Source organism: Athene cunicularia, assembly GCF_003259725.1.
Source record: "Athene cunicularia isolate RWA chromosome 4 unlocalized genomic scaffold, athCun1 chr4_part3, whole genome shotgun sequence".
NCBI classification, from domain to species: Eukaryota; Metazoa; Chordata; class Aves; order Strigiformes; family Strigidae; genus Athene; species Athene cunicularia.
The window spans coordinates 1876758-1892821 of NW_020799100.1; the positions used below are offsets into that span (position 1 = coordinate 1876758).

Below are 16064 nucleotides of genomic sequence, written 5' to 3' on the forward strand. Positions count from 1 at the left end.
CCCCCCCCCCCCCAAAGCAAACAAAGAACACAACCAAAAAAACCCCTTCATTATTTCAGAACTAACCCAGGAGTCAAAACTAGTCTTTGAACTACTCTCCCTTGCTTCTGCTTTGCTGATGCAGGCTAGGATTAAAGTTGTGGCAAATCATATTTCTGTCATCTCCTCTCCGGGTGGAGAGGGTGATGCCAGACCTGGGAGAAAGGCACAGACTGAAGGCACAGAGAATGCTAGTGAGTAACCTGTGCTCCTGGACCTCAGGTAGTGCATCCCATGGTGGTGGATATGTTCTTCCTGCCTGTTATGCCCTCACTCTGGCTTGGCACTCAGAGCTCACTATCAGTGAATAATCACGATGTGATCTTACCTAGATATATAAAACCTGCATGGAAGGGAGGGCTGATTTTTTTGGATGGGTTGGGTTTTTTTGTGGTTTTGTTTTTAAATGGAGATATTTATTATTTTACTAAAATTGACATTACCAAGAAGCACCACAGCCCTCTTACAAATTCTGTTCAAACAGAATTCGTTATGCCACTGCTATTATTGCACACTTTCTGGGGATTAACTGACAAGTTCACCACAAAGCAGGAATGGGCCACTGTCCCAGTGACATGACAGTAACAGTAAGGAAACTGAGCAAATGAACCTGAAGAACTCAGGATTTCAGTAAAATCAAGATACACAGTGCAGGGAATTTTAACAGTGAATATCTTCTAAGACTGTTTTATATTACTGTCAATTAAATTGCTTGATAGGATTTCCTAAAAATTCTAGTTTTAAGATATTGTTTACAAGTATTTAATCGCATAAAGGCTTACAAGTGCACTTTTAAAAAAATTAAGATGTAAAGGGTTACATAACGGAGGAAAGCAATGAATATCTGTGGCATCATGGTGCTTTTTACACATAAAAAGATTGTTTGGGGGATTTGCTGCATACAGATGCCTGCTAAGCAATGATGCCAAAGCCCACCTACTTCCTTAATAAACAGATACATATATATATAAAATAAAAATTTAAACAGGATTTTGAAAACTGAATCTTTAATCCATCTAGCTGTTGAATTTAGCATGGAATAATGATCAAAATTTGGATTTGCACAAAACAAGTCCCTTGATTTAGTCTCCTGTTCTTTGGCCATCATCAGACAATCTTTTGCATATATACTTAAGAATGACTGAAGTAATTACTATGTAGGTATTTGTTATTACCTCAGTGCGGGAAAAAAAATAAATCTGTTCATTTAAGTGAGTCCTGTTATCTCTGACTATTCTGGGGGTACTTTTTGTCTCATTCGTAGAGAAAGCAATAAGGACCCCAGACAAAATCCTATCAGGTATTTCAAGTGTGGGACCATAATAGCTGACTGAAATAAGAACAGGTGGAGGTTTTCCAATGCTTTTACAGCTAGGTCCAGAGGAGAATGTCTGACTATGCCCTTAATCACATAATGGTGGTATCCAAAAGGACCCCAAATATGTATGCATCTTCGTGCATAACCTGTTTGGAGTTGCCTAATTTTGTTTGTCAGTAACTTTTTAGTTTCCATCTTACAAATATGAAACAGATATTTCAAGAAGTAACTATGTTTAATTTGATTTCTCTTCACATTAGAAGTTCATACTTAAAATATATTATTGAAAAACATTTATAAATGTTTCCACTACCTGTGAATAATATGCAATTTCCCAACAATAAAAATATAACAGAACTATGCATTACAATTAATTGTGGTTAGACTGCTTTTTTATTTCTCAGAAATACCTTTTGAAAACACTTCTGCAGTAGCCTCCAGGTTTTATTCAGAGGTGTGAATTCTGTTTTGTTGATGCATTTCCATATTTTGCTTCATATTTAATCATTTAATATTTTTTTTCACTTTAAGTGAATAACTGAAGCTTGTTTAATGTTTACAATACACTGCCGTAGAACTCAAATAATTTTACTGGTGTTCAACTTAAAGTTGTAATGTTATGATTCTTCACTTTCATTAATATTAATAGAATTGTAAAATGCATCAAATGATTTTTAAAATAAAATATTTTGGAAAAAAAAAAAAACAAAACAACTAATGAAGATTGCACCTGTCTTGGAATGCTCACTTTTGGGAAGTAATTGATAGGACAAAAGTAGATGTCAAGTTTGAAACTACAGTTTTAATTATACCCATCAATTAAAATCCACATGAAGTTCTAAAGCTAATTTTTAATATCACTTCTTTAACTTTACATTCAATTTGCAATGAATGCCAAAGAGTAATCATGCAAGCCCATAACCTCAGCTGGGGTAAATCAGCACAGGTTTACTGAAATCTGTAAATCTTACAGTTTTCACCAGCTAACAACCAACACGAGTATTGCAGAGGATGTGGTGTAGCAACAATACTTTATCTACACAGCCCTGGGCATTAACTTCTTACAGAAATCCAAGAAATCTATGACTTCTATGTACTACTGAAAATTTCTGACAATCCTGTTGTAGTTACAGGCACTAAATGTTCCTGCCAAGCTGATGAACTCCACCAGCATTGCTGGAGCGAGAAGTTGACTTTCCCACCTCCCAGGTTTTGCTTTGAAGTTGGCCTAAGCTGGCCCAAAAGTTGTGGTCATTTGAAAGTTGAAAAGAGGTGTTAGCGCTGCAAATCAGACATTATGGTAGCTTCTCACCATGTCCCATGCTTTTTAAGTAGCTGTCTTCCTAATCATCATCTAAAATAAAATTCCACCACATTCTGCAGTTGTGTACACAGTTTTGAGATGAGCACTGAAAGGTTAGAGGATGGACAAGTCTAGAGGACAAGCAGTCTTCCCATTCCCCAAACAATCTTTCTACAAACCGAGGGTACAGAAAACCTCATTAGATACACGGTAGACAAAGATTCACCCCCCTAAATTTTAGTGGATCTATTTTCACGTGTAAAGGCAGACAGACACTCCAGGTTTTGCCACAGTAGGGACCTAACAGGGATAGAGAGTGCTCCTGACACAGTGATACCAGTACCACTGCTAATGTAGCACTTTTCCAGTGAATAAATTGAAGATTCTCCACTTAGGAAAGGTTAATCTAGCACCTTTCACGCACACGGTACTCATTAATATGTATCTTGCATTTCTAAAACCCTGGCTTCAGCTAAAAAAAACCCCTCTTACGCATAGTTATTCATATTGCCTTCTGATAACTTCCTGGGGTCTTAACCATGAAGAAAATCACTGCATTGCATTAGTACATCCATAAATGGCAATAAGCCTTTTTAAATGTAAACACCCCTGTGGATTTGCACGTCTTTTGAGAGTAAATACGATGGGATAACATTGGAACCCAGCATATTTTTTATTAGTTTGTATAAACATATAATTTAGTTTTAATATTCTGTTCTTGTCATTATGATAATTTGGATCCAGTCCAACAAGGTGCCAATCTCAAATCTGCATCTAATCCTGTTGCCTTCACTGGGATTTAGCAAGAACCCAGGCAGCGTATGGAATGGCACTCTATGGGATAAGGGAGATTTAAGAACTGCATAGAAAGAGCTTGTGGTGGTACCTGTCTTAAGCATGCTACCTGAAGGTCACCATAAATCAGTGTACTATGGAAACTGACTTTAGACAGAAAATAAACAAAACTGCACTGAGTACTGTGGATATTTTAAAGTAGTCTTTTAGGATGAAAGTTTGCCTGTTGGTGTTGCTGTTATTGTGGATTTTACAGCTGAAACCTACTTTCAGCACGTGGAGGTTTTGACACTAGTATGACCATTCTTGATCCCAGGTAGAGGAGCAAGAAAGGGAGGGAAACATCCCACCGTCTTGTTGTTTACATTCCTGACAAGTGTGCTAAAGACACTGGAAAGGCACCATACTGCTAATGCTGCCATCTGAGCAATAAAACGTGCCAAATTCTAAAAAAAACTTCCCTTAGGGGAGCAACTGAAAGCTGTTTATAATAGACCAGAAACTCCTGTCTGAGATTTATCAGCAACTGTCACAGGTGAGAAGTGTTTACTAACAAAGCCAGAACAAGTGACAGAGAAGGTGATGACTCCTTCAGGATGCTCAGCCTTTGGAATAATTCATCTTCGAGCAAGCAGCCACAGCAAGGCCCAAACTGGAGCTTTCAGCAGGCCAGCCTGTGCACAGCAAAAGCACGCCCTTCCCTGGGCAGATCTAATCTAGTCTCATTGTATCTGCGGCTACTCCGAGGCAGGAGGGGAAATGAAAAATGAATCAAAGTGGGTCCAATTCTGACTTCCACAAGAGCACTGAGAGTTTCATTTCCCTGTCTTTGATTTGTTTGAAATCTTGGCTGATTGTCAGGCTTTCAGATAGATAATCATCTTAGCAACGGACGACTATACACACATTCTTGTTTCTTCCACGCAATCTTACGATTTCTTTAGCAATATGAATTACATGTATCTGGAGAGAAAGAGGCTGCACTCAGTAGTTTCAAAAGTAGGGGTTACTGACCTAAGCTATTCCTCTAAGGTGCACAGGCCCCTCGGAGTCACTCGCAACCTTGGATGACGTAGCAAGGACTTGTTCACAAGGTTGGTATGCTTCATCAGCACGGTGATGGGCCAGAAAAGATTCCCCCTCAACAGAGTAAGGTTAGGTGGGGACAGGGAAAAGAGGTAGAGGCAAACATCAAGTAATTTATCCCATCCATGAGAAGTAGCTCTTAGGCTAGCAGAGCATTCGGAAGGTCTTGGAAATCACTTTAATTGCATGAGGAAACCAGCAGCTTTTCCTACCTGAGGACTGATCTTGTGGTGTGTCAGTTGTACCACAGAACCAACAAAAATATTATTGTCCTATTCAACTTGAACTCTAGGAACTAAGTGGAAGTTGCAGTTGGCAACTAAAGAAGGACACTGAGAAGTTACTGAAAGAAGCCAGGAATATTTTGTTAGATAACTCATTATTTTATATTTTGACTGCTCAAGCAGTTGCTTTTTTTTAAAAATAAAGCGTTCATTCCAGGTTTGCTACAGTATATCACAATTTTTGAGATTCCAGGTAGTGTTTCTTTCAACTTCTGAAAGCATCTTTCAGGCCCTGACAAGTATCTTCCAGGAAAATTGACTCCAAGTGCACTTGTTTTCTTTAACAAAACACCTACTGCCATTTACAAGCAGACTTCTTGACCCAACAAAAGCATGAAGCAAGTATGAATTGCCATGCAGACCTCAGCCCCTCCTTTCTTTAGGACTCTCACAGCAATATGTAACGTTCTTATAGGTCTCATCACATATTTGCATCATTCTCGATAGAAAACAATCTTGTTTCCTCACCATGCCAACACACACTTCTCATTACAACTATTAACAGGTCTGTGAACAGGAGGAGAAGATCATTATCAAATTTGATGGTTCTCTAGCATTTTTGTTCTGCATCTCTCTTGTTAGCTGATACTTCATGCCAGGAGCAGTACATCACAAAGATGCACATCTTTTCTGTTCTGTGGCCCCACATTAAGTTTTCCTACTGAAGGTCTGTTATACTTATTAATCAAAAGTAGGCAAAAAGAAGATAGTATAAGGAAGACAGTATGTGACTAATACAAAAGGTGTTTCCAAAGAAACTGGTTTCTTATTTATCTTTTTCAGTTCTTGACATCATCATTAAACTTCTGCTTCTGTTGGAGCTTTTCTTGTGGCTTAGATCACAGGGCCTTAGCAAATGAAAATAATAACCCTTCTTTTCTCACCTACTGAATCCCCTTTTCTGACTGCAAGCTCTTTGGGAAATAGATGAACTTTACTGCATAGCTTTAGAAAGAACCAAAATTGCACTCTAATCTCAGTTGCTGTTTATGTGCTCTAGCTTAAGTAGTGCTTGATAAAAAAAAATTACCTGTATTTTTACAACTATATCTTTACAGTAGAGTCCTTAAGAACTTTCCCAGCAACGCTTACATTTAAAGGCTTAAAATAAAGTTCCATTGAAACTCCTCTAAGTACCTTGAGGTCACAATACACTGTGATAACCAGCAGTTTGCAAATGGTAGCCTGCAGCCATAACAAAAATCTTGCTTGATTTCTCTATTCAAGAGCTGGAAGACTAAAGCAATAAATATGCATTGTGCTTTCCTCTGTGGAAAAAAAAAAAACAACAAAAAAACAACAAAACAAACAAAACGAAACCAAACAACACAAGCAGGAACAGACAACAACATTTGGAGAAAATGCTGCTAAAACAGAGATAGGTTGCAGTCTGAGGGCACTCCCCTTAAGCTTCTACTGTGTAGTATCATTGTTTACAGGACTCCCATTTTGCTGAAATGTTTAGCATCCAATGGTCATTTGATGGACCACATCATATCAAATGATGTCCAAATGAACTTTTATCCTTTCTTCCATCTTCTCTCTCCCTGCACCATAAATGAAACCAGCTTCCATCATCCCTCCTTGATAAACTTATCACTTTCCCCTCCATGCTGTTTATGTTGCTTCTAGGATTTTCTTCTTCTTCTTTTTTTTTTTTTTAAGTTTAGGAGAGCTTTACAAAAGGAAGAGGCAAAGGAATAAAGACAGGCATCTGAGATAGCAATAAGAAAATGAGGTGGCAGCTGGAAAAAAATAATCACACGAATTAGGCAAGATTCATGGCTACTGAAAGACAATATGACTCCACTGATACCAATAACCTAAGAAATGTGTAAGTATGCATGTTTCTCTTATAATGCCATACACAGCGCCAGCACTTCTAAAAGAATCCCCTGACTTTCCACTAATACAGTGCAGTCCTATTTCTCTCATACTAGCAAATACATTTATATCTAAATCACAGAATTTATTACTTTATATTTCACTTTCTGACACATATTCATAGCTGGTTCCCACAGTTACTTCTTCCCTCACCAAAACAATATATTAATGCCCCCACAAGTGAATATCTAGAGAATTTATTATGAGGAAATGGTTAGACAAATACAAACCTCAGAGCAATTTAATCTCTGTATCAAAATACTTGCCATTTCAAATAAATTGAAAATGGAAAGCCTGATACAGATCTGGATTTGGAGTAGAACCAAAGAAAGTCAAAGTAGTTGTGCTCTACCAAACTAAAGTACTTAAGATTTCTTAATTCAAAGCTATAAAAAATTCCTTCCTGTGGGCACTGCAGAGAAGTAACTTTTTTATATTGCACTGAACAACCTGGACTTCTATCAAATCAGAGTCAGTTTTGGTCTTTTTGTTGTTAGGTTATTTTTTCCATATCAAATCAGAAAACCAATGCATTACAGGAAAGACAATATGTTGTAGCTTCAGTGAGACAGCAGATAGACTCAAAAATCTTACTTCAGAAGTGGAATGGAGTATTGATATCAGCAACCCCGAAGCAATATATCATTTACTCATTTTAGAAATGCTTGCAATTTCCAGTCTACCACAGAGTATAAAGTTTAATCTGCTAGGGCTGAGTTTAATACATAAATGAGGAAAAATACATTAATACAAGGTTTAAAACCTTAAACGTTTGTAGTTGAAATAGTTTTACCTTTATCAAAAAGCCCCAAAGCACAGTGTAGTTGAATGACTGTACACTGCAACTTTCTGAGAGACTTCCTCTGCTCCAGTAAGAGCAGTTTAAATTATCTTTTTTTTTTTTTTTTTTTTCCCCCAATGAGTCAGAAATTGTCCTTTCTATAGCCTGAGGCAGCCTTTACTGTTTTTCTGGGTGGTACAGCATTGTTATCAGTCTAGATATTACAGTGCCCAAATGCCACCTCATCTAATAGGGGAGATGTCGGGACTGTGAAGTTTGGGTTTATTTTTACTGTAACAAATTAGTCTGTTTCACACAAACGCAAATCCCAAAGCAGGGAGTCTTACAGCATGCAGGTAATTCAGTCTCACAGAAATCCCAGGTCAGCACAAAAGACTGGTATCAGTGGAGCCAGTCCCGCCTCACGCCTATGCTTTAATCAGTGACTAAGAGAGAAGGTGACTTCTCCTGCTGTTTGCACAGCTTCACCTCCAACTGCTGTGTCTCGGAACCTGAGCCATCAAAATAACTCAGTATCGCAAAAGTGGCAGGCAGCTCCCAGGGATGGGGTTCCTGTGCTGCCCAGCTGCCCGTGGCGCCTGCGAACGCCAGGCAGAGGCTGCAGCGGTGGGTGATGTGGCACGGGCACTGCACATCTACAAAGTCTTACTACGCAGACCTGCCCATTTTAGAGAAAACTGATGTCCATGTGACTTCTGACTGTTATAAACCAGTAGATTAATGTTAACTATAATAATTAGATAATATAACCCTATTTTCAAAGCTGGGCCAGCCACTGTTTTTGGAGATAGGTGCTTGATGCTTTTGCAAGTACTTAAAGCACTTTGAGGATTTGAGTCTTGGTGCAGATCCATAGAGCTCTTTTGGAAAGCAGTCAAACTGATGCTGAGCTCTCAGAATTGCCAGTGAGACCCAAGTTATTTTAAAAATTTGATTCCAGATGAAAAACTGGTTTTCCCTATGAGAAAACTCGATTGGCAAGCAAATGAAGAAAAAAATGTAGAGAGTACATGCATAGTACAAGAACATCCTCCTGTCTGTCTCCCCAGTCACTTTAAGAAAGCCTGAGCAATCTGGGACAACCTGATTTCTGAGGTAGCACAGCCTCATCCTCATCAAGGAGTCTGAATACAACAGTAACGATGTACATTCAGATAGACATTCTGGACTCTATCAGTTCAGTTCTTTGTGTTTCTTAGCTAGTGACAAAACTATTCAGCCATAAACTCAAAGCAGCAGATAACTTCTAGTTTTGCTATGATCTGTATTCTGTCACTCTTACATTGATTCTTCAGGTGTTACATCCTTACACAGCTGATACACCATACAGGTAAAAGTGGATTTACTGATGACAACAGTATACCATATTCGAGTTATACTGAAGCATTTCTGTGATGAAGAGTTCCCCATTCAATTAACACAACAGGTGTCATAGTGCTGCTGAACCTGTGTAAAGTTGGCAGAATCCAGCTGTGGTATGGCCTCTGCTCAGGACACTACAGAGAGTTGGGAAGGGCTGTTGCTGAGGGTGTAGCAGTTTATGCTAAGGGCTGAATACTGGATAATTTATGCTGCTACTTAAATGCAAGATGCTAGTGAGCTCTCATTCCCACAAAATCGTATGGTAGCCCGAGCATTTGAACCAGTCTCAGGCACAACTTCAAAATTCCAGCTGCTTTATTCTCTAGTATTTTTAATGTTTCCACATATGCTTATGTGTCAAGCACACACATTATTCTTGTTAAAAAGGTGCTTTATAAACCAGTTTCACTATTGCTACTGTTAAAAAGTATGAGTTGTAATTTCTTTCCTGAGGAGAATTTAACACACAAGAAAAGTACCATTTCCCTGCATGTGGCTTGAAAATTTATAAGGAATGACAAGCTTTTGTCTGTGTATCCTTACATTTACAACAATGTGATCCGTTGCTCAGTACGATTAGCACGTACCAGATCTACAGCCCTGACAGGGCTTCTTTGTTCACTTCTTAGAGGACATAAACCATCACTAACATGTGACTTATCATTCTTTATCTGAGTCCATTTCTGTGAAGTCACATTAATAGCCACCCTGTATAATATTCACCTAGCTACACAGATACAGGGGCTTTTCAGAGTCCCCCATGGTGCTGCATCTGACAGTCTAGAGGATGAGAAAAAATAAAAAACAAAATACAAAATATTGATCTATTTCTGTTCTTACTCTTGTGTGTGTGTGTGTGTGTGTATTTCTTGGTGTATATGGATATTTAAACCAGAATCATTACCTTTATATGCAAAGGAGTTAGTACTCTGAATTCAAATGAGAAAGCAAAATCCACTCCCATTTAATTTACTAGGTGATGAAATTGTATTGAATTATGTCAATTCCTCTTCCCTTCTTCATTTCAAATAACATGTTCTGTTTTAATAGGGTCAAAAATGGTCAAACAGATACAACTGGTACCCACTGCTAGGCAAATGGAGAGCAACAATGTGAGTGAGCTTGAGAGGTTAACTCTGGTTAACGATCTGGAGTAGAGCAGGGTAGAGGTGTCAGTATCTGTCCTACTTCTTAGCAATCATATAAACAGGATTTTGCCCACACTGAAGATGGCTATTCTTTGAGCAAATATAAACTTGCCACAGAAAATATAAATGTGGAAATGGGAACATGGAAATTTCCCAGTTATGCATGGAACAAGAAAACTTTTTTTTGCACACCTAAAAAGTGTTCAGCCTAGTAACTGATTTACAAAAAATGATCCTACTTATCTAGTTTAGGTGCAGAAACAATACCATCTGATTACAAAGCACAGAGGATTAACACTTATTGGCAATCAGGTGGAAGGATAGAATTCATTCTCACACTCTCTCAGTTAACAACAGTGAATAAGAAATACATCTGCAGAAAATCAAAGCCTGCATTGACAGGGTTCAGAAAAAATCTAATTTTATATAGACAAATAATTATAAGTAGCTGTTATTTTCAGCAATCTACAAAAGAACCAATACATTTTTAAACTATATTATTCAGCGTATCTCCTAAATCAGTAAAAATCTCACCTCAATCTGTAAGAACCTTTTGCTCATTGGCAGCATCTTTAAATGACTAGCAATCAAGAAGGTTGAGCTCCATTACAAATCTAGCCTTCTGGTTATGGATTTTTAATTATTCCCAATTATTCTTTCTCGTTTTTGATCCCTTATTACTTGTTTTTGCCAAAGAGGATCCCAATACAACAGACATTCAACTCAGCAGGAGTCAACCCATTAATGAAGTTCTGATCTGTAGCAGCTTCTTTCATTTGCCCTACAGACTATCAGGATCAAATCATAGCCAAATGATGTGGTAAAACAAATTATCTCACGAACAGCAGAAATTATAAAGTCTGGTTTCCAGATAGTTCCTACCCTTTTACCACCCCCACCGCATCTCCCCCAGTATCTCCCGTTTCCCCACAGCTCTATCACAGTGGCTCTGCCCTGCACATTCCCAGCCCCACTGGTATTACTCTCCAACAGCAGCTCCCTCTTGTCCGCAGGCCCTTCCCCTGCTATATTTTATGTCAAACCAGTCATCCTGCCATGCTGATAGCTCTGCCTTGTGCTATGCAAGCGAGTAGTTGCCTGTAGGGTTAGTGGTTATACAGCTGCTATAAACCCAGCTGAGAGCAATGGAGTATTCCCTATTTTTCTCTCACTAAGGGCTCTTTCCCATTTACCCAGCTTCCAATTTTAGCAGAATATATATGAACTTAACATCTTCCAGATCTCTCTGTGCTATCAGATTAGTTGGTATTTGCAAATTTGGTTGGAGTTTGCCAAAAAAAATCAAAAGCTGCTAGCAAAAAACTGACACAGAGACATGGACAGTGTCATCATGAGTAGTGTTTCCTTAAAAAAGCGAGACTAAATGTTCCTAGACGAAGGTTACAGTCTTATAAAATCACAGACCAGGTATGAATTACAGTGCACTGGCAGCCAAATCACTTATTTTCGAGAATAGGGTCATAAAATAAGAGTTCATTTGCTCACGAGAAGTAATACTGATGTACATTTGCAGGAGAGTGCGTAAAGCTCTCAAGGTTACTCAATCTGCAGTGAGGGGAGACTTGCTTCCAGCTCCCCGACAGCAGGTCACTGCAATCCCAAGCAAGCAATCACAGTTAAATAGCTAATCCTGTTTATTCTAGAGTTTAGCTTGAAACAGAACAGAAAATCTGAACTCCCTTGAATTTTGTACCTGGAAACGGAGCTGAACATTACGATGTAGGCATATGTCTTTGCAAGACTGAATTGCATTCTGAAACTGAAATGCTCGTTTTTAGTGGGAGTAATTTTCCTTTTATCTCCAAAGTTTACTTCCCCCTTCTGCTTTTGTAACAGGAAAAGAAAGTGAACTTTGCTCGCCAAGAGACCTCATGCAGAAAGTCAAACCATTGTCCTCTAGCTACACATTCAACAGATGTTTACAGCTGCAAGTTCCACTGGAGAAATAAACACACTGAGCACAATGTTGCCATCAGTTAAAATACCATGCTGTCTCTTCACAAGATAGACCGTGCATGGCTAAGCGTCAGAACATGTTCCCGGTACTCTTATTACGATATGACCAAATAGTCTTCACATTTTAATGATGTTATCTTCTAGAGCGATGATAATAATTTAATCTGCTTCAGTGGAGACAATAAAAATTCTTGTACTTTTACACATCTCCCTGCTGTCAATATTGGAATTTTTCCACATTTTTCTTTATGGAGAATGAGGAATCATTTACCAAACACAAAAAGCAACTAGCAAGATGAGATAAGCCCCAACTAAAAATTATATTAATATCCTTGCCTTTTCCTCCATGTCCTTCAAACAAAAACTCTTAAAAGTTAACAAACCGAATTCTCTTCCTGACAGAAACACCAAACAATGCCTGAAACACTGCCCACATCTGTGAAACTATATCTAATCAAATTCACGCCTGCGTTGGTTGCCTGGGTAACAATCAGACAGTCACTCATACGAACAAACTGCAAACAGCAGAAGGAAATGTGCTTTAAGTGGAAGCATCTACTTCTCAGAGCTTGAGCCTTGTTAATTTATAAAATAATCATATAATATGATCTTATTCACAAGGTAGTGGATGAATGAAGGGGGAATATTATGTACTGATTGGCTCGCTCATGAGCATAAGGAAGACGTGAAAGGTTGTGAGCAATTGAATTTAAAAGCACAGTTCCATTTTTATCATTCTTTCCTCTTCTTCTCTAAGAAGCACAGCATGGCATTTGGATGTAACTATATGCCACTGCATAAAAGGGTGATTCATTACTTGTTTTTCAGCACATGGTTTAAGTTATTGTCTACGTTTTTCCCTCACAGCACAGCTCTTAATTGATCTGCTTCGTTTTAGACTCCTCCTAATGATATACAGAAGAGATGGCTCTTCTGAATGTATATAGATGCAATAGGCATTGCAAAGGCCGTCGTTTCCACAGCAACAGGGACCATGTGGGAGCTCTGAGCCAAACTTCATCTTCACCCCATCCCTCCCCCCTTACATCTGACCACACAGGTTTCCTTCTTCACACTTACCACAGCCGCTTCCGGGAGAATCCAGCTACATTTGGGTGGGTGAATGTCCCTCATACAGTTAAATGGAGGAGTTGTATAGACAAGTATTGGCTCCAGGGCTTACACGATTTTCAAAGAATTCTAGTTTGTTGACCTCAAGCATTCAAAAATTAGGTTTTAAAAAGTAAGATTTACTTTTATAAAATCTTGAGACTTGAGTAATGAATATCTTTGCATGCAGTTTAATCTGACGATGGATATGAAACTTAAGCCTCTTTTCATACTGAGGTTGGCTTCAAAGTTAGATGGGTATTTATTGGTGTTATTGCTTTAAATTAATAAAATGTAAGCTTCTTACAAAATAACTCACACCCATGACAAAGAGGATCTCATATAAACAATCATTATTATAATATTCATACTAGCATGGTATAAATTAAGCATATTACAGTTCTGCTCTAACACTGTTTAAAAGGAAAAAAAAAAAAGAGAGAAAATAGCATTTTCAAAGTGATGCCCCTTATCGAGACCTGAATCACTTGCCTGCTAAAAGTAAATACTGCAGGGGAACATATTTTTACTGCAGATTCCCCACACTGCTATGTACAGCATAAAGCCCCAAAATAGTGTCTTACATCATGGGTTTCAAGTTGGTAGGTGTAACTGTAACACTGAAATCATCAGTAAAAATCAAATATAAATACATTATATGGAAGCTAAACTGACATACTGGTCACAGTAGCAGAGCTAACAGAAACAAAACTAGTGTGGGATGGTTACTCACATAGTCAGTGAATAAGCCTGTTGCAGTAGCAAGGATCAAATGCTGGCTCTTCTTCACAGTCAATTTTCCCACCAAGTTCACAGCTCTGTTTATTCTGGGGAGTTTGCTTTGCTCTTAAACAAGCAGTAGCCATGCACTACATAATGCTGCATTGTTTATATGGCACAGATTAACAAAAACCAGCTGTGAAGTAAATGCTTTCTTCCCAAATCTTTACACTTGTCACGTTTGCATGGCAGAGAGTAGATCTGGGGAAAAAAAAAAAAAAAAACCTCTGTGCATGGGTCTGCAGGCATGTGTGCATTTGTGCACCTCCTCGGTACAATCAGCTGGCAGGGAGATCCTAAATTGCTTAGACCCTGTTGTAATTCTAAGTCAAAGAGAGCTGTTGATCATATGGTGTTGAACTTTAACCAGAGGGACTTTATAAAAGGCTGATAAAGCTAAGGGAAAGCTTTCTGCTCCATCAAGAGCTCTGGATCGAGTCTGTGGCTGGGCTCTAGAGGAGAAGGGGAAATTCTGTCTCCTGGTGCTTCATCTTAAAATTACTTTTTTTTAAAAGATAATGTTATGCTTTTAATCAAGAGCAACTGTCTGACAGTCCCTCATCCTCTGCCTCCTTTTCAGACCACAGTCTACTTATGTGTACATTAAGCAGATTGTAAAATAGCATGCCAGGGTTGGAACAGGAGCAAGAAATGTCTCCTGCAGCTACTGCAAGCACTGGCCTCCAGCTACTGCAGTTCCAGCTTTGATCAAATGTCTTGAAACAGTTGACTTCTGTGGCTGATAGCTCATACGCTTTTCCATATCAAGTTAAATACTGAGGAAAGCATACAATATAAAGTCTGAACATGAACAAGCCAATAAGGAATACACCATAAACTCCGGAGTAGCCCACAAGTTCTCAGTGTTGGAGCTCCACCATATATGCCTCTGCTGACCTTACCTAGAGGATTTTGCTAGGTAAGATGAGGAAACTGTCATCTGTGCTTACTGAAATCAGTAACATACTGAAGCGTTACAATTTTTCTGGACTGCTTTTTGTTGTTTGTTTCTTCTTCAAACTCTGGAAAAATGTGGAAAATCTTCAATTTCATAAAAAATTTCCCTGTAGGCTTTTGCACATATATCAACCTGAAACAGATTACTTGGTTTTCAGCAATGAAAAATGAGATTTTTTCCCAGAGGTTTAGCAATACACTTAAACATTAAAGCTTATTGCAAAGCAAAACATTTTAATGTTTAGTGTAGTTTGTGGAACATTTTTTTTCCTGAGATACATATTTTTTATCCCTTCCCTGCTCCCATACCATGGCTTTCCAGCTCTAGGGAAAAAAAACAAACAGGTCATGATGATACTGGTAACTCTCTGGGAAAGCACCAGGAAAATGAAAAGATCTGTTGCTTTGTGTGACCTTTTCCTGAAAGGTCTGGGATTTTTTGTTCATGTACCTTTACTTATTGCTGAGGCATTTTATAGTCTTATCTGGGCATCCTTTTTCAACTAGTTTGAAACCAAATGGTTAAAATAAGTGAATGAGTGAGTGAACGAATGAAGATGACATTAACCTGGGAAGTCGAAACTGAGGCAACCGTATGTTGTACTCTGAAGGAGTACAGAAAGAAACAGATGGCAGCTGTTGATCCTAGAACCAGTCATTTTGTCTGAGGAGAAGAAAAAAAAATATCTCAACATACTAGTTCTAAAAGAAAGATACCTTGAGCAAACTGCCTTATGTAGGGAAATGTTTTAAAATAGAACAGGCATAAAGAGATAAAATACAATACACATAATTGATAAAGAGCATGCTATGTATGCATTTATTTTTGCTTTAAAAATAATATTTTTGTGAGTGAGTGTATTTGCACTTACAAAAAAGAACCCTGGAGCATTTAGCATCTATATTACTTTTTTTTTTTTTTTTTTTTTTTTTTTTTTAACCAGTGAACTCACTACTTGATGCAACAGCCTCTACAAAGACAAGGTTCTATGTCAGCAATTTGTTGCCCACTCCACCTGACATTAAATACGAAATTTAACCATCCAAGTCTACCACAGCCGTCAAAGCCACAAACCCACAGCCATAAATGTCTACTATAGTCACAACAGCTGAAAGTAGAACATCCTACAGAACACTTTCATAAAAGTAGAAAAGCATTATTTTTACTTTTCATCTCCTGCACATATGTCCTAGGGAGAACTCACAATCTGTGCTTCCC

At 38.3% G+C, this 16064-nt stretch overlaps 1 long non-coding RNA gene across 1 annotated transcript in view; it reads right to left on the reverse strand.

Moving 5' to 3' along the window:
- LOC113480121 overlaps positions 1-12279 on the reverse strand; it is a 15948-nt gene extending 3669 nt beyond the window's left edge. The window contains exons 1-2 of the long non-coding RNA XR_003398433.1: positions 12270-12279; positions 5278-5288 (exon numbers count right to left, since the gene is read on the reverse strand). This is a non-coding gene — a long non-coding RNA (uncharacterized LOC113480121). The remainder of the gene's footprint in view (positions 1-5277; positions 5289-12269) is intronic.
- Between the last annotated feature and the right edge of the window lie 3785 nt (positions 12280-16064).